The 23648-nt window shown below is 35.3% G+C and overlaps 2 protein-coding genes and 1 long non-coding RNA gene across 7 annotated transcripts in view; 1 reads left to right on the top strand and 2 right to left on the bottom strand.

Annotated features, from left to right (window-relative positions):
• Nucleotides 1-23648, bottom strand: part of LOC136847102 (AH receptor-interacting protein-like) — a 756409-nt gene that overhangs the window by 259762 nt on the left and 472999 nt on the right. The gene's annotated exons all lie outside the window — the stretch shown is intronic.
• Shal (Potassium voltage-gated channel protein Shal) overlaps nt 1-23648 on the top strand; it is a 387602-nt gene that overhangs the window by 19110 nt on the left and 344844 nt on the right. The window lies entirely within an intron of this gene.
• On the bottom strand, nt 4887-13879 carry LOC136847100 (uncharacterized). The gene is made up of 2 exons (XR_010855611.1): nt 12861-13879; nt 4887-6815 (listed from the first exon to the last, which is right to left on the bottom strand). It is a non-coding gene; the product is annotated as an uncharacterized lncRNA (long non-coding RNA).

Here is a 23648-nt window from a genome sequence, read left to right on the forward strand (position 1 = left end):
GTATTTCACCTACACCTTTTTTTTTCTTCTGAATTCTTAAACATTAATTAAAGTTATTTGGCATACAAAGCAGCTTTGAAACACGGGTGAAGCTAAAGATTACCACGGGAAGGAGTGAAAGCGTTTAAGAGTTAAGTGAACACTGCACAGACGTCGCCAGGAGTTTGTTGCAACGTTTATTTTACAGCAATTGTAATTGCTCTCTCTCTCTCTCTCTCTCTCTCTCTCTCTCTCTCTCTCTCTCTCTCTCTCTCTACTTCCTATATCCGAATATGTATACATATTCAGAAACCACGTTTTATTCCTTAGGAAATATATTTATCAGCCGTTATTGTTATTATTTAGATAGCTTTACAATACACTGAGCTGGTTATCAGCTCTCACAGGGCTGGCCCGAAGGATTTATTTTTACTTATATTGTTTTTTTTATATATTTCTCAATTAAGTTACAATTTTTCAAAAAGTTTTACTTGGATTAATTGCAAGTGTTGAAGTTTCTGACAAAATTTCACTGATCGATTTACTCGTAAATAATCGGTATTTACAGATCATGTTTCAAGCAATATGTGATCATTTATTCAAATAACTGAATAAATAGATAATTTTTGGGATCCTTAGGCCAGAGGCATTCACAATATGTTACCTGTCAAGTGAGGGATTAATAATAAAGTCATCCAGAGTAATGTAAGAATGTATACACGTAGTAGAGACGCACAATTTATGCATTGCAGGTCGGAATGTGAGTATGTTGATGTGCAATATTCACAGCGCAAGGATTAATGCTCGTATGGAAATCCGCATAATTCATACAGCGCGGGGAATGTTGAGCATTTACGAAGGTCTTTAATTTATAGTGTAGCGAACAGTATGTTTTGCAAAGGAACAATGTATGAAGTGCAAGACTTACTGAATGTAAGACAATGCAACATATTTGCAAAATGTCGGTCTGTATGCAAGTGTTTACAAAATACAGGCACTGTAGTTGACTGCACGGATATAAATGTGTACGATCCTTGACAAACGTGCAAAGGATATGCATTACGATCCTTGAAAACGTGCAAAGATATGCATTACGATCCTTGAAAAACGCGTAAAGGCTATGCATTACGACCTTGATACACGCGCAAAGGCTATGCATTACGGTCCTTGACAACGTTTAAAGGATATACATTACGATCCTTGACAAATGTGCAAAGGATATGTATTACAATCCTTGATAAACGTGGAAAGGATATGCACTACAATTCTTGACAGACATGCAAAGGAATTGCATTACGATCCTTGATAACGTCCAAAGGATATGAATTAAGATCCTTGACAAACATGCAAAGGATACGCATTACGATCCTTGAAAACGTGTAAAGGATATGCAGTGTATGAATGCATTTTTGTACTTACAACTACAAAATGCTCACCTTGCTATATAACTTACGCTTATATAAACACTGACAGTTTAGAGCGATGCTATACACATTTATACTTATATATACAAGAGCCTATACAATGTAGGCCTACATTTAAACACGGCATATCAATACATTCATAACTATATAAATATACAGAAGACATACACAGCAAGTATTCATGAGCGTATATAACCACCCACGTTAAGTTCTACAGAGTAGGTCTTGTAAGTGCGTACGTAAATATACGCGCATTGAAAGGAGGTCGGCGTTCCTCCCCCTCAACTTGAGATCACATCTTATCATCATTAAAGGTTTTGCAAGGGTAAGCATCAATAAAGGCCACGCCCTTTCATTCCTTTCAATACCGCGCGGGTAGACGCTCCAATTATGCCGATGTAAAATCTGCTTTTGAAATGCCTTGCTCCAAGTACGACTCGACCAAGGGGATTTTTTTTATTGACATTAATATTATTATTATTATTATTATTATTATTATTATTATTATTATTATTATTATTATTTATTGTAGTTGTTGTTGTTGTTGTTGTATTTCATTCTGTTTAAAATGATTATTATCGTATTAGTGTCTCAGTACGTATGTTATTATTATTATTATTATTATTATTATTATTATTATTATTATTATTATTATTATTATTATTGTTGTTGTTTTAGTTGTATTTCGTGCTGGTTAAAATTATCATTGTTGTATTAATATCTTCAATGCATAAAGTTTAACAACAAATAAAGCAGAGAAAAACGGTTTTTTATCAATTGATGAAAAGAGGGTTAACTGATTGATTTAATAGTAAGTTATCTGGAGTCACAGCATCAAAGGTCATCGAATGAAAAGAAGAAATACTTTTACGTATGGATGCCGTCAACATATATAAAAAATCCTTTATTACTTTTGGAAGGAACAGCTTTCGTATTACAAATGTTACTTTGTTTCCTAATTTACGCCACTTCGTCACATTATCGAATAGTGCTTGTCGCGTAACACATCACAAAAAATGACAGTTCTTTGGGTGAGATTTCTATATAATTCATATTTCCATTTATTCTATAAATTTGTTCAAATGTGCCATTTCACTTTATGCATACCATCTTACTCTGAGTTCATTGCCACTGTCAAATGTTATTTAAATTCTGTGGCCATTGCTTATTTAAACATTCATTCAAAGACTGCATGGAATGCATGCAATTAAATGAGTATCTTGATTTACTTAGATAAAGACGAGATTCACAGATAAACTCACATGACAGGAACTAAAAGTCAATTAAGTTACAACTAGTCATCGTAACTACTGCAGGTAGTTAGTGCAGTCAGGACTTGGTAGACCTAACTCTTAACTTATAACTAGTCATCATAACTACCGCATATAGTTAGTTCTAACAATTACCTTGATTCACTGCAACGCAGCAGTGCCACTGATGTGACGTCTCAGTACAAATGACATGACGTGGACGCACAATCGATATGGCGTATCGTTTGTGTAACGTCTCAGTGCCAATACCGCGCGAATACACTCAACCACAAGATGATTTCTTCGTGGCGGTGTGTGCCGGGAAGGAGGGGGAGGGGAAGGGGGCGGGGAGGAAGTGAGGGGGAGGGGGGGAAGGAGGATGTTGACTAGGTTAGCATGACACCATATCAGATAATCGAGCAGCAAAGATAAAAGATAATGACCAAAGGTATCGTTCTTCTAATATCCACGTGACTTCATACCAAATGGCGGAGTTGATGGGATCAGGTGTCATTGATTGACAGGTTGTGGGTTGTCAGCTGGTGGATTACTGGGTCATTTTCAAGACCTGGTTGATGTGGTTGATGTCATCAATTCCTTCGGTTCACCGTAGCTGATTCTGACGTTAGTGGCGGCGATTTCTGGTCTAGGAATGATATTTAAGATACTCTAGGCATTTTGAAGTGTTCGTGGAGCATAAATCAGGCATTTAATAGCAATATTGTTTATTATTTTCTGGAAAGTATTTAGGAGATCTTATAAGCAAAAGTGCTGAAATAAAGACGCGTGTATATGTATATATATATATATATATATATATATATATATATATATATATATATATATATACAGTATATATATATATATATATATATATATATATATATATTATATATATATATATAATATATATATATATTTATATATATACACACACACACACACACATACATAACATATTTGTGTGTGTATATAAATATATATATATATATATATATATATATATATATATATATATATATATATACATACTGTATATATATAATATATACATATATTTCATTTCTCATTTCCATGCGACAGCATTTGGCGTGCGGCAGCGAAAGCCGTCAATGGATATTCAATTAATCAATCAAGCTCATAAATGCTTGGCTTGCTCTTCAACTTTCCCTCTTCATTTTCTGTTTCCCTAAGGCTCTCTTGCCCTCAGCCTTAGTATGAGGTTGCTACCCTATGCCCTTCAAAACCTGTTGTTGTGTCCCAACACATTCGACAAAATATCGGATACATAATTCACTGCACTATATCAAGGACCGTGTTTTTAAAGTATGTAGGTGTAATGTTTTTATTTTATTCTTTTTTTTTACGTTCTTCGTTTTATGTTTGCATAGATTTTAGTCTTTCTCTTCTTACCTTGGTTTCTTTCGAGGTGTCCTTCAGATCCTTCATGGATGATGTGCTATCTTTGTATATTTATTCCTTTTAAATATTGATATCTCTCAGAAAGGCGTATAGAGACGAGATCGGTAATTTCTTCACTTTAATTCGTACTTAATATTATAAAGATCAGTACAAAATTAACAAGTTACAATGATAGAAACGAATCACTCTTGAATCAGTCTATTTGGGGAACACGGAAGCGATTGGGAGAAGTACTCTCCTTGAAGGACACAGTTCTGACTCTCTTCTCCTCGTCGGTCTCTCACTCGTTGAACCCTCAGGAAACTTGCTATCTGTAAATCTCCACCTCCTTCTAGCCTTATTGGAAGGATTAATCAGCAAGGCCTCCCTTCAAGTAGCTGATTGGAAGGACTGTAGTGGGTGTGATTCAAATCTCTCCTTAGAGGACTTGATAGGAGGTGATCTTAGGAGGGTGGGAAAGACCCTCCCACACATAATTGATTGGAGGTTGAAGAAGTATATCACTTGGGCCAACCCCAAATTCCTGGAACTTCCACGAAAACACCTTCCGGAGAAGGCGGGACTATAGAATCAGCTGTTGTAAGCATTTAGACTGTGCTGACTCATGTTTTGCTTGGCTTCAATCGCGAGGCCATTATTTCCCATTTTTACGACTGTTTTTATGGCTTAAACACGATATACTGCAATGTAAACATCTTGCGTATTGATAACACGACACAAAAGCATTTGGCCGTTATCACTGTGTTCTTTGCCTCTCTCTTTATTATTTATTTCTCTCTCCTTCTCTCTTAACTTTTTCTCTCTCTTCTCTCTCTCTCTCTCTTTTCTATTTAATTTCCCTATCTATTCTACACCACAACATCACTCGGTCACGCTACCTCACACTGCCCTCAGTGTGACAAAAAGAATATATTTCAATGGATGATTGCTAAATCACAAACAAAATAAAGTATTTATATGATTTCCCATCAAGTCAATTCTCAAAAAATATTTAAATTGCACAAACTGTGTCAATGCACTAATGCAAAAATCAATTAAGAATATATGGTAGAAAATTCACATATATTATATCATGAATCAAAAGAGATACATATACATACATATATATACATATAATGAATTGTTATACTGTAAAATGGTTAATTGTTTTAACACACAATGCCAATAATAATACATAAAGAATTCAGCAGCAAATTATGTGTAAAAGATCATTTTACTCTTCATTGGTCCTCTTTATTTCTGTTATAATCTGCTCAATATTTGAAATTACCACACGTTTGACCAAAATTGCAAACACTATTATTACAATAATGATTATGACCAAATTGAACAGAGACAGAATTGGTGAAACATTTTCTTTGTAATAGAAAAATTCATCTACTAAAGCCAACTCATTTATTTGTTTTAACTCTAACTGAGACAGTTTAAATTCTTTAACTTCACTAGAGTAGTTCATGTAGGGCTTATTTTTATGGATTGTGATTTCTGTGAAGACATGAGGTTCATAATATAATTTATTAGGAATAACTAACTTGCAAGTCTTATCAAAAGCATGGACATTATTGAAATTAATTTCAGTACTTACATTATGGCAATTAATAGTTGCTGTTACTGAACTTAGTGAAAACACAAAAACTGACTGTTCTACTATAATGGAAACAAAATCATGTTTGGATAATTGTGTACACAGTACTGTCTCTTGATTCTTGTTTTCAATTATTTCTTGAACACAAGGATAGGCATTAGTAGTTTCATACAGGTTGTCAAGGTTGCAAATATACTCTTTATCTTTCAAAAGTATACAATCTCTTAATTGAGCATCAGTAATAAATGACATCATTAGTCCATGTTCTTCTAATGCAAAATTGATGTGGTTGACATTTGAGATAATTACGTTTTCCTTTATCAACATGGGAAAAGGATGTATGGACATCAGTACATCTGCCTCTTTTTTGATTAAAAGGTAAAATTAGAAGGATCTTATTCTTAACTACCTTGGTGGTTATCAAATTATAATAGACCATTATATCCTTTACCATAGGGGTATAATGTCCTTCTACCAAAAATCACTAATTATGCCCTCTAATTCTCTTGGGTTTATTAATGTTGGACTTAATATTCCTTTATAGGCTAACAAAATGGCATTTAATAGATCTTTATGGTCTTGCAATACAATCCTAACATTGTTCATAAATGTACTTAAATGTTGTTCATCTGTTATTATCTTAATCTCTTTGGTAATGTTTGTGTTCACTTGATTAATAAATTCCTTTATTTTTTCAATTCATTACTGTTTAAGTTTTGAGAGCTTATAATCTTATTTAACACAATGCCTCTTGTTGCTGCCCATTTCTCCAGTTTGTCTATACGGGCACTTTCTTTTCTACATTAGAGTCTGTCGCGACTCCAAATAATTGATTAAGTGCTGTTCCTATAAAAGGTAAGAGGGATCGTTTGGATCTTGTATTTAACACACTTCCTATGTCATTATCTAGTTTTTCCAACAATGGTAAAACACTGTTATTTTCACTTTTCCTAATTAATGATTTCAATTCCCTTTGGACATCTTTCAATGTCATTTCATTGATAAGCACTGATGTAATGTCAATACTCACTATGCCTAAGTCCTTTATTAATTTCACAGATCCCTTTTTCTCTAGTAGTGCACCCTTCCGGATCACCACCTCAGATGACACATAAAGCAGTGTTATGATAACCAAGAAGAACCGCATGTTTGTATCTGTAAGAATAAGCCTTATCAGATATTCTGTATACATGAGGTATTTTAATGCCTACACATTGTTTATATCTAATAGTTCAACACTTTACATAAATTTATCTTTTCTTAAATTGTATTTGTTATTTATTGGTTCCTGTTCAACTTCTTTCAATAATTCAACTATTCTCTTATTGGACCAAGAGTCTGTTTTTATTACCTTTACATGATTGGTATGAACAATTCTTTCCTTTAGATCACTCTCACTTATGATCTTTAGCTTATTTAACTTCAACACTTCTAATACCCTGTAAGGACCTTGGAACTTTGCGGATACTTTTACATTAGGACCTTCTGGAACATGATTCTGAACATATACCTGAGCACCTACTACAATTTTTGGTTTAGCTGTATTTTTGTCATAGTACTTTGCTTGGACACTCTGAGCTTCCTTAAGTCTAGTCCTCGTCTGTTTGATCGTTTCATATGTACGTCTAGTTTTCCAGGCAATATAGTCATCGTAGTTATAAGTATGTCGGGGTGGTGTTGCATCATCTAGTAACGTATTTGGTAGTCTCTTCTCGTATCCGTATAACAAGTAGTGTGGTGATTCTCCTACTGTCTCATTTACAGTATTGTTTATAGTAAACTGTACGTCTTCCAAAGCTAAATCCCAGTCTTCTGTATTAGGTTTAACTAAAGTTTTCAGGATATCCTTTATCTTACGATTCGTTCTTTCTACTGCTCCATTTGAACTTGGTTTATATGCTGTGATTTGACATTTATTTATCTCATAAAATTCACATAATTTTCTTAAAAGTTCACTAGTAAATTCTGCTGCGTTATCAGAAAGAAGAACTTGGGGACATGAATGTCTCGTAATAATTCTAGATTTAAGAGCTTCTGCTACTGTAATTGTATCTCTATTTCTTACTGGTACAATCTCTACATATCTTGTTAGATAGTCTAAAAAGACTAATATTTGTTTATTCCCCCTAACAGTTGTTGGAAATGGACCTAAAAAGTCCATAGATACGACCTGAAATGGATTCAACTCCGATGGGTATTTTTCAAGAGGAGCTTTTGGATTTACGTTACCTTTATGTCGATTACAAACTACACAATTTTGTACAAAGTTCTTAGCATCCTCACTACAATGGGGCCAAAAATAGTTTCTGGTTAGGATTCTAGTTGTCTTTTTGATTCCTGGATGTCCTGCTAACTTGTATGAGTGTGTTAGTTCTAAAACTTCTCTGATTAGTGTTTTCGGGATGTATAGTCGAGAATAACCATTCTTCTCTGTTGGTCTTTTATACAATAATCCATTGATTAAAACAAAATCAGGTTTTAAAGATTCATCTGTCATTAGTTGTCCTATTATATGCCTGATTTCTGTATCCATTCCTTGCTGTATTTGTACTCTTTCCAAATCTAAATCTACCACTTGACAGCTAAAACAAAAGTATTAGTGGTAATACATTTCTCTGTTTCTTCTTGGGCTCTGGATAGTGCATCTGCTAGTGTATTAAATTTTCCTGGGATATATCTGAATTCTGGTGCAAATTCTAACACACTAATGAACCATCTATTGAACTTCATGTTATTTGTAAAAGTTCTCTTCTTAAACAAATCACAAATTGGTTTGTGATCAGTAAGTACATTGACTTTATGTCCTAAAATTATGTGTCTAAATTTCCTTAGACCCCAGTATAATGCTAAACATTCTCTTTCTATTGTGCTATAATTTTTCTCTGCAGCATTCAAAACTCTACTGGCATAATATACTGCTCTCATTCTTGTTTTGTCCTTTTGTAATAATACAGCCCCTAGCCCGGTACTTGATGCATCACAGGCTAAGTAAAAGTCCTTCGAGAAATCTGGGTAGACTAGTACGGGATTCCTGGTCATTTTACTCTTTAGTGTTTGGAAAGCTGTCTCTTGTTCTTTATTCCATTCATATTTGACATCTTTCTTTGTTAATTCTGTTAATGGTTTGGCTATTGTAGCAAAGCCTTTAATGAAAGGTCTATAGTAGCCTACCATTCCTAGGAATCTTCTCAATGCTTTCAAATTGGTAGGAGCTGGATATTCAACTATTGCTTTTATCTTGCCTGCTTGCATTCGCAGACCATCTTCACTAATTACATGTCCTAAGTATTCCAAAGATTTCATTAAGAATTGACATTTCTTTAATTTGATTTTTAATCCTGCTCTTCTTAATCTTTCCAAGACTATTTCTAATGTTTTGAGGTGACTTTCTAAATCTTTGCTAAAAATGATAACATCATCTAAGTAAACTGCAACATTTTCTATATCCCCTAATATTTGAAGCATTAATCTAACAAACGTTAAAGGAGCCGAAGTGAGTCCAAATGGCATGACTTCAAATTGCAAGTGTTCCTTGTGTGTGCTGAAGGCTGTGAATGGTTTCGACTCTTCGTCTAAAGGTACTTGCCAGTATCCACTAAGTAAATCTAAAGATGAAAATATCCTTGCACCTCCTAACTGAGCTAACATATCTTGAATCACTGGCATTGGCATTCTATCGGGGATGGTGTTGGAATTTAACTTTCTATAGTCTATCACAAGTCTCCAATTTCCATCTTTCTTTGGAACAAGTAGTAATGGAGAATTATATGGAGATTTAGAAGGAATGACTACCCCATCTTTCTTCATTTCTTCTATCAAATTATCAACTATGGGTCTTTGGCTTATTGGTAATCTGTAATTAGGAATAAAGAATGGTTTTGTTCCATCATCTAATACAATTTTATGCCTTAGGACATTTGTTCTACCTAATTTATCTCCTTCTATTGCTATTACATCTCTGTATTTTTCTAATACTTGAATTAATCTATCTTTGTTTTCTGGAAAATCTGTTTTATTCACTTCTTTGCTTAATTCAGATGTTTGACCAGTTACAGAGAAAATGCTTCTTCTTCTAATGTTAGTAATGGATTGTTAATAGGTATTCCTTTACAAAAGATAATGCCTGCATAAAGTGTTAGTTTGTTATCTGAGTAGTTCTGGACATAAACTTCACAAGTATCACCCTTCATGTGGACTAAAGAATTATCCATTCTGACAAATTCTGGTAACTCTTCATTTAGTAAAAGAACATCTTTAACTCCTATCTCTTCTTTTCCCCTTAGATGTATTTTTGTTAAACACTTTGGATGCAAAATTACCTGTCTGTTTAGTATTAACTGTACTTTATTATCATCAGCAGTGCTTACACAACATACTTCCTCATCTTTTGTTTCTGCAAAGTAACAATGTTCTGCATCTATACTAGTTTCTTCAGTTACTGCTATTATATCATTTATATCTACTTTATTTATTTTCTTTAACAACAGTACCTCATTTACTAATTTCCCTTCATTATCATAGCTGATTACTACATTGCTATAATGTTCTGTATTTATCTCTGCATAATTATCCTCATAAATGTCTTGTTCCTTGTCATATTCAGAACACTGGAGATCACCTTTATTTATTTCTGGGTCACTTCTTTTGTTGGAGGGTATAATTTCTGGATGTGCACATCTTATCTTTCTAGTCTGTAATTTTGGAAATTCCTCCTTTCCGTTACCATTCATTTTAATTTGATTGTTCTCTTGATGATAAGTTATTTTCTGTATGTCTTTGTCGCTTGTTGAAGTCGTCTCAGACAAATTGATCAGATTTGGGTGAAACTTTTCTTCTTCAAGCGTAAAGCATACGCTCTTTTTATTATCTTGTGTAACGTTAACCCTTCCTTCTCGGCAATTCAGTATAATTCCACATTTCTTCATTAATTTATATGAGAACAACACCTGTGCGGGAAAGAACCTGTCTTCTAGAACTATAAAACTTTCAACAGTTTTATGTGACGAAAGGTCTATTTCTAAGTTCACATTGCCTAAACTTTTTATCTGTTTACCCGCTACTCCTTTTATTATCTTGCTTTGACCCTGAATTAGCGTTTCTTTAACGCCTAAGTAACTTGTTAATGTGTGTTTATCTATTATGCTTACAGTACTACCTGAATCCATAAGGACAGTACATAATTTATTCTGTATTGGAATTTTAATGATAGGTAAATCCTTTCTGATTATTTCTTCTTCATCCATGGAAAATACAACTTCTTTACTCTGCAATATGGATAGTGCGGATGAACCTTCACTTCTCCTATTTGTTAATTCTTCTCTTAATTTATCTTCTTGAAGGGACTTTCTTGTGGTATTCTGTGTAGGGATAAATTGTCATTGATTTGAAGACTTATTTGATGCTGAGCGGTTACTACTCAATTCAACTATTTCTTTATTTCCTTCTTGTGTTTTAAACCAGCAATTCTTTGTTAAATGTCCTATTTTCTTACAAACCGTGCAGATTCTAGGTTTTCTACACTCATTTGTAAAATGATTTGTATACCCGCAGTTTTCGCAGGCTGTCTTGGGTCTCGCCCCTTGAGCGGAATAGTTCACTTGGGTTGAAGTGTTTGTGTTTGAGTTTTGACCATATCTATAAGGTTTGTGTGGTCCACTCTTTGTTAGATTGTTTCTTCCCCTTTGATCTGGATTCCATTTTCCTTTAGTATTTTGGGCATATTTCCCTTGGAAGGTATTTGGTCTATTTCCTGCTTGTCTGGAATTATCATAGAATTTATTATTCAGTTTAAAATTAGGATTATTATTTCTGACTTTCCTTTCATTTTGTGCTTCTGTTGTTCCCACGAATTCCTTGGATAGATTTATCTCTTTCCTTTGGATTTCTTCTCTCATTGTCTTCAATGTTTGAAGGCTTGTTTTTCTGGGATCAAGTTTTATTTTTCTGAAAGCTTTCTTTTCCTCTTCTCCAAGAATATTATATATGGTTCCAAATGACAGGTAATTTAATACATGCCGTAGCTCAACTAATTTCTGGGCACTAGCCCCAAACTGATCCTTGTCTCCTATAGTAATACCTGTCTTCTCTAAATCTTCGCTTATTTTCTCTATTGCATTCTCCACGCTTGCGTACAAATTAGCAATTGTTTTATATTGTGGGTTAAGAAATCTAGTTAGGTTATATAAACCGTCAGTCTGATTTACTGGTTCCCAGAGTGATAAACAAATTTCTTTAAATTCTACATAGTTATTAAGTTTGCTAAAACTTGTGGAATTCAAAGTTTTATGTGCGTCTCCATGTTCTGAGCTGACGAGCAACAAGGCTTCATTTATCTTAGCTCTTTCATCTGTTATTCCCCTGAAATTATACGACTATCTGCATCTGCTAGCCAATGATTTACAGTATAGGCTTCGAGTCTGCTTTTGTCAGGATTGGAATCATCCACCTGTCCACAGAAGCGTGTGGCGGTTGTTATGACGGCCGCCTGGTTCATATTAAAAAATTGTAATGTGCGAGTATTATTAGTATTATTAGTATTGTTACTATTATTATTATTGTTAGTAGTATTAGAATGATTAACACTATTTTGGTTCTGGTTATTTGTGTTATTATTGTTAGTATTTCCTTGCACTACAGCGGAGTGGGAATTTAGTCTTGAAATTCGACTTCGTCTAATTGTCGACGGTCTTAAATCGTAATGTGAATGTCTAACAGTGTTCAGTAGTTCATCAAATACTCGTTGCATGTCCACACACAAAAAATTTTTTCACTCAGAGTACATCAATCAAAAAAAAAAATTTTCGTTATATTGTACCAAGATTAAAAACAATTTGTCAAATTGTCACACAAAAATTAAATTCTCTATTGAGTTCAAGTGCACAATTAAAACTTTTTCAATACTCAAAATAAATTCTTATATGAAATTGGGCATCATATCATCAAAATTCATTATAATAAGTACACAAAATTACATATATAACTTCTCAAATAATCATCACCAACCGAGTAAAAATAGCTAATTCCCTATCTAAATTATTTACTAAATAATTAATTTATCATAGAGAGAGTAATGCTGGTATTTATGCAAAAAGAATTTTATTCACTAGAGAGAGTTTTCTTAATTTTCAATCTTATAGCAAGATGCCAAAAAAATATATCTTCACTTATTTATTAAGAGAGAGAGGATAGTAAATTCCTTACTGTGTTGTGTTGTTGATATCGTGATATCGCTAAATGTTGTTCATTCGGCGGTGAATGTTTCGCTGTCGGATCACTACGTCTGCGTTGTTTTTCCGCTGTGGTTTTCCGCTTTCGGAATCTTGTTGAAAGTTTGTACGTTGTTTTTCTTCAATCACTCGATGTAATGTCGCTAACACTGGGCTTATTATCGCTGTCGGCGTCTTGCTCAATTTGTTGACGGTAACAGTTCAAAATGTTTTTGGCTTCGGGACGCAATAAACTGTTTTATTCACACTCGACGTTCTTGTTGTAAGCTGCTATTCGCTGGAGTATTTTTATTTCTTCTGATATATTTTGTTCGTCGTCGTAAAAAATCTAAGTTCGTTTTGTAGAATTTCGTTTCACTGTAACTTAAATAATTGCACTGATAATTTCATTAATGTTCGTTTGTTTCGTCTCGCCTTCTGGATCCACTTTAGCTGCCACCAATTGTAATGTTTTTATTTTATTCTTTTTTTTTACGTTCTTCGTTTTATGTTTGCATAGATTTTAGTCTTTCTCTTCTTACCTTGGTTTCTTTCGAGGTGTCCTTCAGATCGCTTCGCGGATGATGTGCTATCTTTGTATATTTATTCCTTTTAAATATTGATATCTCTCAGAAAGGCGTATAGAGACGAGATCGGTAATTTCTTCACTTTAATTCGTACTTAATATTATAAAGATCAGTACAAAATTAACAAGTTACAATGATAGAAACGAATCACTCTTGAATCAGTCTATTTGGGGAACACGGAAGCGATTGGGAGAAGTACTCTCCCTTGAAGGACACAGTTCTGACTCTCTTCTCCTCGTCGGTCTCTCACTCGTTGAACCCTCAGGAAACTTGCTATCTGTAAATCTCCACCTCCTTCTAGCCTTATTGGAAGGATTAATCAGCAAGGCCTCCCCTTCAAGTAGCTGATTGGAAGGACTGTAGTGGGTGTGATTCAAATCTCTCCTTAGAGGACTTGATAGGAGGTGATCTTAGGAGGGTGTGGGAAAGACCCTCCCACACATAATTGATTGGAGGTTGAAGAAGTATATCACTTGGGCCAACCCCAAATTCCTGGAACTTCCACGAAAACACCTTCCGGAGAAGGCGGGACTATAGAATCAGCTGTTGTAAGCATTTAGACTGTGCTGACTCATGTTTTGCTTGGCTTCAATCGCGAGGCCATTATTTCCCATTTTTACGACTGTTTTTATGGCTTAAACACGATATACTGCAATGTAAACATCTTGCGTATTGATAACACGACACAAAAGCATTTGGCCGTTATCACTGTGTTCTTTGCCTCTCTCTTTACTCTTATTTCTCTCTCCTTCTCTCTCTTAACTTTTTCTCTTTCTATCTCTCTCTCTCTCTTTTCTATTTAATTTCCCTATCTATTCTACACCACAACATAGGTATATGTATAGGTATATATTTAAATATATATGTGTGTGTGTGTTTATGTATCTGTATATCTATGTATGCCTTATATATATATGTAACGTTTATGTATACATATATATATATATATATATATATATATATATATATATATATATATATATATATATATATGTACATGTGTGTGTACATAAACATTTATATACATACACTACGCACAACTACAATTTCCTAAAATATTGATAATGGATATAATATATATATATATATATATTCAGTCATAAGGCATAAATAGAATATCATATACATATTCTCCAAAAACGTAAAGTAGCTGAAACGTAATTATTAAGTCTGTCAAGCAACTGAAGGTGGCGCATCGGGCTCTGAATATGCCAGACATCATCCAGCCTCGAATTGTGACGAGGTCTTCACCGAGACGTCTCGAGGACTGGAAATGGCGGCGTTCCTTGACACAAGTATTACCCAGGATCTCGGTCAAAGGTAGCTCCGCCACACGCGGCGGCATGAAGCACTTTAGGGCTGAGTGGCATCGACTAATGCCGAATTCTCGACTAGCCTCTTCTGTTTGAACTGTCGATTTTGTCTTATATTTGCTCTCAAGTCTCGACGGTAATTGAATTTTAGGGAATCTTATATCTTTAATGTGTGGCTTGCAGGAGTGAGCCATCTTTTATCTTTAATGTGTGGCTTGTTCATTGAACGATGGTTCTTTTTCCCATTGTGATTATAATGAATGCTTTAGTAATAAACCAATATTTAGGGATTTTAGAAGATGAACAGTCGTAGGAAAATGGCGAGTCTTTCCCCAACTCCTTGGGAAGATTTCAGTCGATTTCACGATTTACGAAAAGTTTTACGAAATGGCTTTGGGAAACACTACGAAAGATATGATTGCGAAGAAGGACTTTATATAGTTATGAAAAAGTTCAGTGAAAATAGATAGGCTTGGGAAAAAGGGGATATAACTTGAAAACGCTGTGATCGTTTGATGACTGAAATTCTGCTGAGCAGATGCACTTTCGTTTGAAAATCCATTTTCCATCTCGACAACTTGATAATAACGTTTATAATAATCAATATTCTACTGAGACAATATCGATAATATAGTTTTCTGAGTATAATGTACCAATCCCCATTCATCAACAATTCTAGTCTTTGCTATTATGTTTTGTAGTTCTATAAAATAACGATTCATTTGGCAAACTTTCAAATCTACCTGAAGGGTGGTCTTAACTGCTGATTACTGATTTTAGCACAGATCAAATTTTCTTTAATTATGACTGTATCTATTGTTTCCCATCACTACATTGTATTCGGTAATACTCTCGAGTATCTGAATTCGATACTCTGATACTTAGTTCTGAAAATGTAATTCTGCTCTGAAATTTCTTCTCTGAAAATATGGAACTACTCTGATTTTTTTTTTTCTGAAATGTGACTTTACTCTGATGATTTCTTTTCTGCAAATATAACACTCACCTGATACTTTGTTCTGTAAAATGTGATACCACTATGACATTTCCTTCTGAAAATGTGGACTACTCAGCATTTTTTTTGTAAATGTGATGCAACTCTGACACGACGTTCAAAAAATATTACTGGTATATTATATCGTTCTGAAAATGTATCACTACTCTGATATTTCGTTCTGACAATGTGACGCTACCCTGACAAGTCTGTCTGAAACTTCGGTCTGAAAATGTGACATTTTGAAATTTCGTTCTGAAAATGTGACGTTATTCTGAGAATTCGGTCTGAAAATGACACAATCTGAGCATTTGTTCTGAGAATGTGACACTGTTCTGAAACTTCGATCTTGTCTATAAATGACTCTTCAGTATCTGGTCTTTGTTTTATTTCACATTTAAATGAAAGCTACTTGTCTTTGCTATTGTCCACTATATCTGTAACAACGGGAATTCTGTATAAGTAACTTACACGCGATCCTATTGCAAATTCAAATGAAAACAAAAATATATACTTCCCCAACCCTTATGAAAAAAAACTCTATGAAAGATTTATTCTTGTCTCTTGGTATTTTCGTGAAGAGGACGCCATTTGCCGTGACATGCCCAAGTAAACTCAAAACGGTTCCCGTGATTCAAATCATAAAATGAAAATTACCCGTTATTTATGGTGCCCTATCTTTGCAAAGGGGAAATTCCTAAAACATTTTGAGAGTAATATCTGTGAAAAATATACAGTATTTCCAGAGAGAGAGAGAGAGAGAGAGAGAGAGAGAGAGAGAGAGAGAGAGAGAGAGAGAGAGTAGGTTGCTACAGAAATTTATTACGGAACTCATAAAAAGAGAATATCACAATTTTGGAGAAACAGTATTCCAACAGTCTCCCAACTTTAACAAAACTCTTCTAACCACTGAAGCTAAGTCCATCACCGTAACTCGCATATAAAAAGTGAAACCAAGTACATTTATTTGCTTTATAGTTACATCTATTCGATGTTATTCTGAATCTATTGTTGCAGCCAGCTGAGGCAGAGAAGAAAATGCTTATGTAAACCCGAAGACTTCGAATTCTATATTGCCTATGCTGAGCTCACTTGCGAATTCATGAGTTTTGGGATCTTCCATATAGCTTACTTGTTTTTGGCCCTATGACGAGGATTTTTTTTTTTTTTTTTTTTTTTTAGATCTATCATACCCTGTTACTATGTTAAGAATATACTCCTTGGGAATATTGTTTCTATATGTTAATATGTATGGGCTTCTTTCCTATGCACATGCGTCAATCTTTGAGGAAAAATTTCATACTTTTTAAAGCCTAAAATGTTAATTATCTTTAAAGTTAATACATGTATATATATAAATAGATATTTGTATAATACTAACAAACATACATACATATCTATATATATGCAGTGTGTGTATATATATATATGTGTGTGTGTAGTGTGCGTGTGTGTGTGCGCGCGCGCGTCTGCGTGAAGCTTGTGGTCTAGTGTTAATGATACTCGTATCTCAAATGAGAGGCACAGAGATTAAGGAAAGTTCCGTTAAATCCCCATGGTGCCTTTATTGTGTAAAGCGATGAATTATGTACATAGGTGTAAATCGGGTGTGGTGGGTCACAGCCTGGGTGGAAAAAGGAACGTGTAAGTATCTTTATCATAAATTAGTTACTGAAGGCTAAGTGAAGCACGTTCAATCAATGACACAATCACACTTTAAAACATATTCATAAGGAGGACGTCTGTGTACCTAAGTACATTAGACGTTCGACAATAGTAAACGTAGTGGACACCCATCTAATTTCTTAAGTGGAAATAATCCCATGGTGCTTTATTAGGATCAATGCAGGCCCATTTATAGCTAATTTCCAGCTTAGGCAATGATCTGACATTCTGCTAACATATATATGTATGCATACACACACCCACAAACACATACATACATATATATATGTATATGTATTCATATTTAAATATATATATATATACATATATGTGTATAATATATATATATATATATATATATACTCACTTCACACACACATAAAAATATATATATATATAAATCATATATAATATATATATATAATATAATGTTGTGTGTATGTCTCGACTGTTTACCAACAGTATTATAACATGAACTTGCTGAGCAAACTTCCAGAGATCTGAATGCACATATGTAAAAAAAAAAAAAAAAAAAAAAAAATCAAGAGGGCAAAACAGAGCCAAAACAAAACAAGTACAATTCCCGGCGACTTCACATAATTCCTACAGTTTTCTCTGGCTCCTTTGTAACACCAATTTCATGTATTTCTTCGACGCATCCTTCCGGGGAAATGAGGGACTTCCTCTCAGGATGTCAGTCTCTCAGGATGTCACTCTTCCTCCTTCTTGAATGTTGGGGTCGATGCTTATTGTTGGGAGTGGGCGAAATATTTTAATGTGATCTTTTTAATCGCTGGAACTTTTTCCAGTGAAAGAAAAATAAGCCTTCAGTATAGCTCAGGGTCAAAGAAAAAAAATGTCTGCATGATGACAATCCTTATCAGTGTAAACTGAAATATAATAGTTGACTTAGTATGGGGAAAGAGTATGGACTTCCTTGTACGGGATAAATTTTTATTTATTCTCTATTTTTCCTCCTCTCTTTTTCCATAAGGTAATACCAATATCATTAAGTATAAAACTGTTTTTCTCTTCGTAACTGTCATAAAGTAGATTATGTTTTTCTCTGGAATTTATTCATACATACTGTTATTACAATTACTTACAATTATACTGTACTCAGTACAAATCCTCTTTGAAGTCTATCATCCCATAATGGACTTTGTCCTTATTCTAGCTTAAACATGTTTGCAGCAACAAATAATGATGAGAACAGTAAGTGTTATTTGGACAGATGTGGTCCTCTTCAATCCAGGAATACTTTGACAAATTCTCAGTGCCATACTAAATATGCATTCCATTGCAAAAAGAATCCCTCTGGCAAATTTCCACGTCATCTCTCTAATGAAAGTTTCTTGTGATCATTAAAATATACAGTTTTATTCCTATACACAAAAATTTCAACATTAAATCAATTCATTGTCATGAGAATGTGAGTGTAAACCACCTTCCTTTTTGTTTTTTCCTATTATAACAATTTTTCTGTAAACATTTTATACATTTAAAAAAATAAATTTGCTATCTTTTATTTTGGGAGTGGGAGCGGGAAAGAGAGGGGAGGGGGGTGGGGGGGCGCGTTGATTTCCTCGACCTACTTTGGACTGATAGCCGAAAATCTCTCGAGTTCCTCCTCCTCCAGCAGTTGTAGTTGAATGAGTTACATCCCAACTTTCCGCTCCATCAACATCCATTTCCGTACGTCTGGTCTATGTCCAAATTTCTCTTTTCGTCCTTCCTTCTCCGCTCCCCCTCCCCTATTCTCTCTCTCTTTCTTTCTCTCTCTTTCTTTCACATTCTCTCTCTCGCAGTCACTCTTCGCAGTATTGCCATCACAGTTTTTGAGAGGTCCTTAAGAGTGAGTCACTGCTCCCCCACACCTTTGGCTAAAAACTATCTCTTGGGATTTTCATGCTACAGGTGGTGTTCTGCCGAGTCGTGAACTCGAGGGTAATTCATTCTGAACGCTTGTCTCCTCCGATTTATAAAATCCGGAAGCATCCCGTATTCTCCTTTTTATAGTTTCTTCTGTGAGAATTACCAGATCTCAAACTTCGAAAAGAGAGATATCAATTTTTTTGGTGAAAGCCAGAACTGCACTACTAAGCGAACTATTATTTTACCGTTTTCCTTCCAATTTTCCACACGTCTTTCTATCTATATATCTATCTGCCTATACATACACACATCCATATATACATACATATTTATATTTTATATATAAATATATATATACATATATATAATTTACATATATTATAAACACACACACATATATATATATATACAGATCCACACAAAGTACTTTTTTAACGTCTGCTCTTCATTTTCCAAAACATGGAAAAAGTCACTTAAACCGAAAAATCCCTGCAAGTCATTCGCGCATTCGCCCAATCACCATCAGGCGCCAACAACTCGCCTTCATCAATGTGGACGAGTCGTCGAGGGGCAGGGCAGCAGCAGAAGCAACTTCCCTATACTCCTCTTCCTGTAGCCACATCCCTCCCCGATTCTTCGCCTCCCCATCCCTTCCCCTAATAGTTTCCTTGTGTTAGCCCGTGTGTGTGTGTGTGTGTGTGTGTGTGTGTGTGTATTTGCCTTTTATATGAATTCTGTAGCGACAACAAAAGAGGAATTATAAGAGGAATTATCAAAGGGAGCCATGATATGGCTAGGGAGCCGGACGGGAGGAACGTTTGTGGAAGCAAAACCATCATCATCAACATCATCATCATCAAACATCGATAACGCCACTATCGTTATCATTATCATCTTTTTCATCGCTGTCATCGTTTCTCGTCCCGTCGCGGTAATATATTTCGGCCAAGGTTCTGCTTCGATCCTCTACCTTCCATAACTCTGGCTTGAAATACGTGTGGGGCACCAAAAGGGGGGGAGGAGAGGAAGTCAGGGTAGTTATGAGGTGGGGAGAGGGGGAGTTATCTGGGAGAGAGGGAAGGGGTTATTTATGAGGTGGGGGAGAAGGGAGGGGATGGGGGTGGGAATGAGGGGAGGGGTAGTTAGGAGGTGGGGTGGGGGAGAGGGGAGGGGGTAATTATGAGGTGGGGTGGGGAGAGGGGAGGGGGGTAATTATGAGGTGGGGTGGGGGGAGAGGGGAGGTGGTAGTTATGAGGTGGGGTGGGTGAAAGGGGGAGTTATGAGGTGGGGGAAAGGGAGGGGGAGTTATGGGGTGGGCGAGAGGGAAGGGGACTTATGGAGTGGGGAGTTATGGGGTGAGGGGGAGGGATTTTGAGGTGAGGGGGATTCGGCTGATCTTTCTTTCTTTCTTTGTTTTTTTTTAACTCCCTCTCCTTGAGAGCTGCTGCGCGAGACGACTTAAAAAAAGACGTCAGAAGAAAATAAATAAAAACATTGACAGAACGCGCACACAGAGACTTCTAAGAACGAAATCGCCTAATAACGACGCGCACAACACGTATGGAGCCTAATTACCCATTATAAATAACACTACTTGAAATATTGTTAGCCCTCTTGAATAACGCTCTTTATCGCTCTCATTCCTTTTTTTTTTCTTTCGGCCGTTTGTTTGGGGAGAATGCCCTCCTACCTCTATAGGCTCCCTGAGCCAAGGTAAACGAACTAATCCCCTTTGTTAAGGAGACGTTGAGAGAGAGAGAGAGAGAGAGAGAAGAGAGAGAGAGAGAGAGAGAGAGAGAGAGAGAGAGAGAGAGAGGGCGGAGGAAGAAACGAAATGAATATGGGTAATTAAACTCTTCCTCACGTGTATGGTAATAAAAATCTCATGGACTTAATATTACACACAACCGAACACATACACACTATATATACACACACATATATATATATATTCATACATACATACAAACACACACACACATATATATACACATATATATATATTTATATATATATATATATATATATATATATGATTATATATATATATGCATGCATATATATAATATATATATATATATATATATATATATATATATATATATATATATTGTATATACAAACAGAGGGAAGAGGAAGAGAGACAGAGAGGACATAATGTATATGACCAATTAAAAACTTCCTTAAGCATACTCTGAAAGGGAAAAAAAAGCTTGTCACAGCATTTATTAGAGAGATAAAAGGGGCACTAAATGAATCAGCCTTCGGATCCTGTCAACAAAGGCGCCCTCGACCGTCACCTTCGGAACAGTAAGTAACGAGAATAATTTATGGGGACCCTGATTAAACTATATACTACAAGAGGCCGTCGGGAGACGCGACACAAACACGGGCAAACAGGGCCAAGCGGGCTTGGTCGCTGACGGGAGTTGCACACACACACACACACACACAGAGAGAGAGAGAGAGAGAGAGAGAGAGAGAGAGGATGAGACCGTTTGAGTTGTACGGAGTTGGGTATTTCTAAGACTTGAGAGAAAGAGTGACGACAGAGAACGTTGGCTTGTCTTCTGGGTATTGCTAAGAGCCAAGAGAGAGAGAGAGAGAGAGAGAGAGAGGTCTCAGTTTACCTGTACGGAGATGGGTATTGCTAAGACTTGAGAGAGAGAGAGAGAGAGAGAGGGAGACCTTACAGACCTTACAATTCGTTCGGGTTGCCCCAGGTCCCTCAGTGTGAGGCGCCTTTGATGTCTACCAGAGAGTTGCTAACGCATCTTCCGGTATATTTTGCATCTTCCAGTCTTGGATGGTCTGGGATGCATCTTAGATATTTGTCGAGCTTATTCTTAAACACATCTACGCTCACTCCTGTTATGTTCCTCAGATGAGCTGGTAGCGCATTGAATAGACGCTGCATTGTCGATGCTGGTGCGTGGTGGATTAATGTCCTGTGTGCTTTCCTTAATTTTCCTGGTATATTTTTTGGCACTATTAATCTACCTCTGCTTGCTCTTTTTGATAATTTTAGTTCCATGATATTTTCGGTAATTCCTTCTATCTGTTTCCATGCTTGAATTACCATGTAGCGTTCTCTTCTCCTTTCAAGACTATATAAATTTAAGAATTGTAGTCTTTCCCAGTAGTCAAGGTCCTTAACTTCTTCTATTCTAGCTGTAAATGACCTTTGTACACTCTCTATTTGTGCAATATCCTTTTGGTAGTGTGGGTACCATATTATATTGCAATATTCAAGTGGACTACGTACGTACGTTTTATAAAGCATAATCATGTGTTCAGCTTTTCTTGTTTTGAAGTGCCGGAACAACATTCCCATTTTTGCTTTGCATTTTGCCAATAGAATTGCTATTTGATCATTGCATAACATATTCTATTCAACATCACACCAAGGTCTTTAACTGCTTCCTTGTTTGTGATTGTCTCATTATTAGGTCCTTTATATGCATATAGCATTCCTACTTTATCACCATAGTTCATTGATTCAAATTTATCAGAGTTAAATACCATCCTATTTATCTCTGCCCATTTATATATTTTATTTAGGTCTCTTTGTAGCGAGTTCCTATCTTCATCACAAGCAATTTCTCTACTTATTCTTGTGTCATCTGCGAAACTTCTTACTACTGAGTCCTTAACATTACTGTCTATGTCTGCAATCATAATCACAAACAGCAATGCAGCTAACACCGTACCCTGTGGTACACCGGATATTACCGTAGCTTCATCCGATTTCTCATCGTTTGCAATCACTATCTGTTTTCTGTTTTGCAAAAATTCTTTTATCCATCTTCCTACTTTGTCAACAATGTTATGTTTTCTAATTTTTTCGCTAATATATTATGATCTACCTTGTCAAAAGCTTTTTGCAAAGTCTAGGTAAACCACATCTGTATCTTTTCATTTATCATATTTTTATATATGCTTTCATGGTGGACTAACAGTTGGGTTTGTGTACTTTTTCTGGGTACAAAACCATGTTGTCCTATATTGAACAATCTATTTTTCATTAAATGTTTCATTATATTTTTTTATTACCCTTTCATATACTTTCATAATATGAGATGTCAGACTCACAGGCCTATAATTACTTGCCTCTAGTCTTGAACCACTTTTGAAAGTAGGAGTAATATATGCTAATTTATGCTCATCATAAATCTTGCCTGTATCTATACTTTGTCTTAATAATATTGCTAGCTGCTTTGCAATTGAATGAACCACTTTCTTTAACAATATGACAGGTACTCCATCTGGTCCTGCTGCTGATCCATTTTTAATTTCATTAATAGCCTGCACAATATCAGCTTCTGTAATATCTATATCTGATAAGTATT

This window comes from Macrobrachium rosenbergii, chromosome 16 (assembly GCF_040412425.1).
Source record: "Macrobrachium rosenbergii isolate ZJJX-2024 chromosome 16, ASM4041242v1, whole genome shotgun sequence".
In the NCBI taxonomy this organism is placed as follows: Eukaryota; Metazoa; Arthropoda; class Malacostraca; order Decapoda; family Palaemonidae; genus Macrobrachium; species Macrobrachium rosenbergii.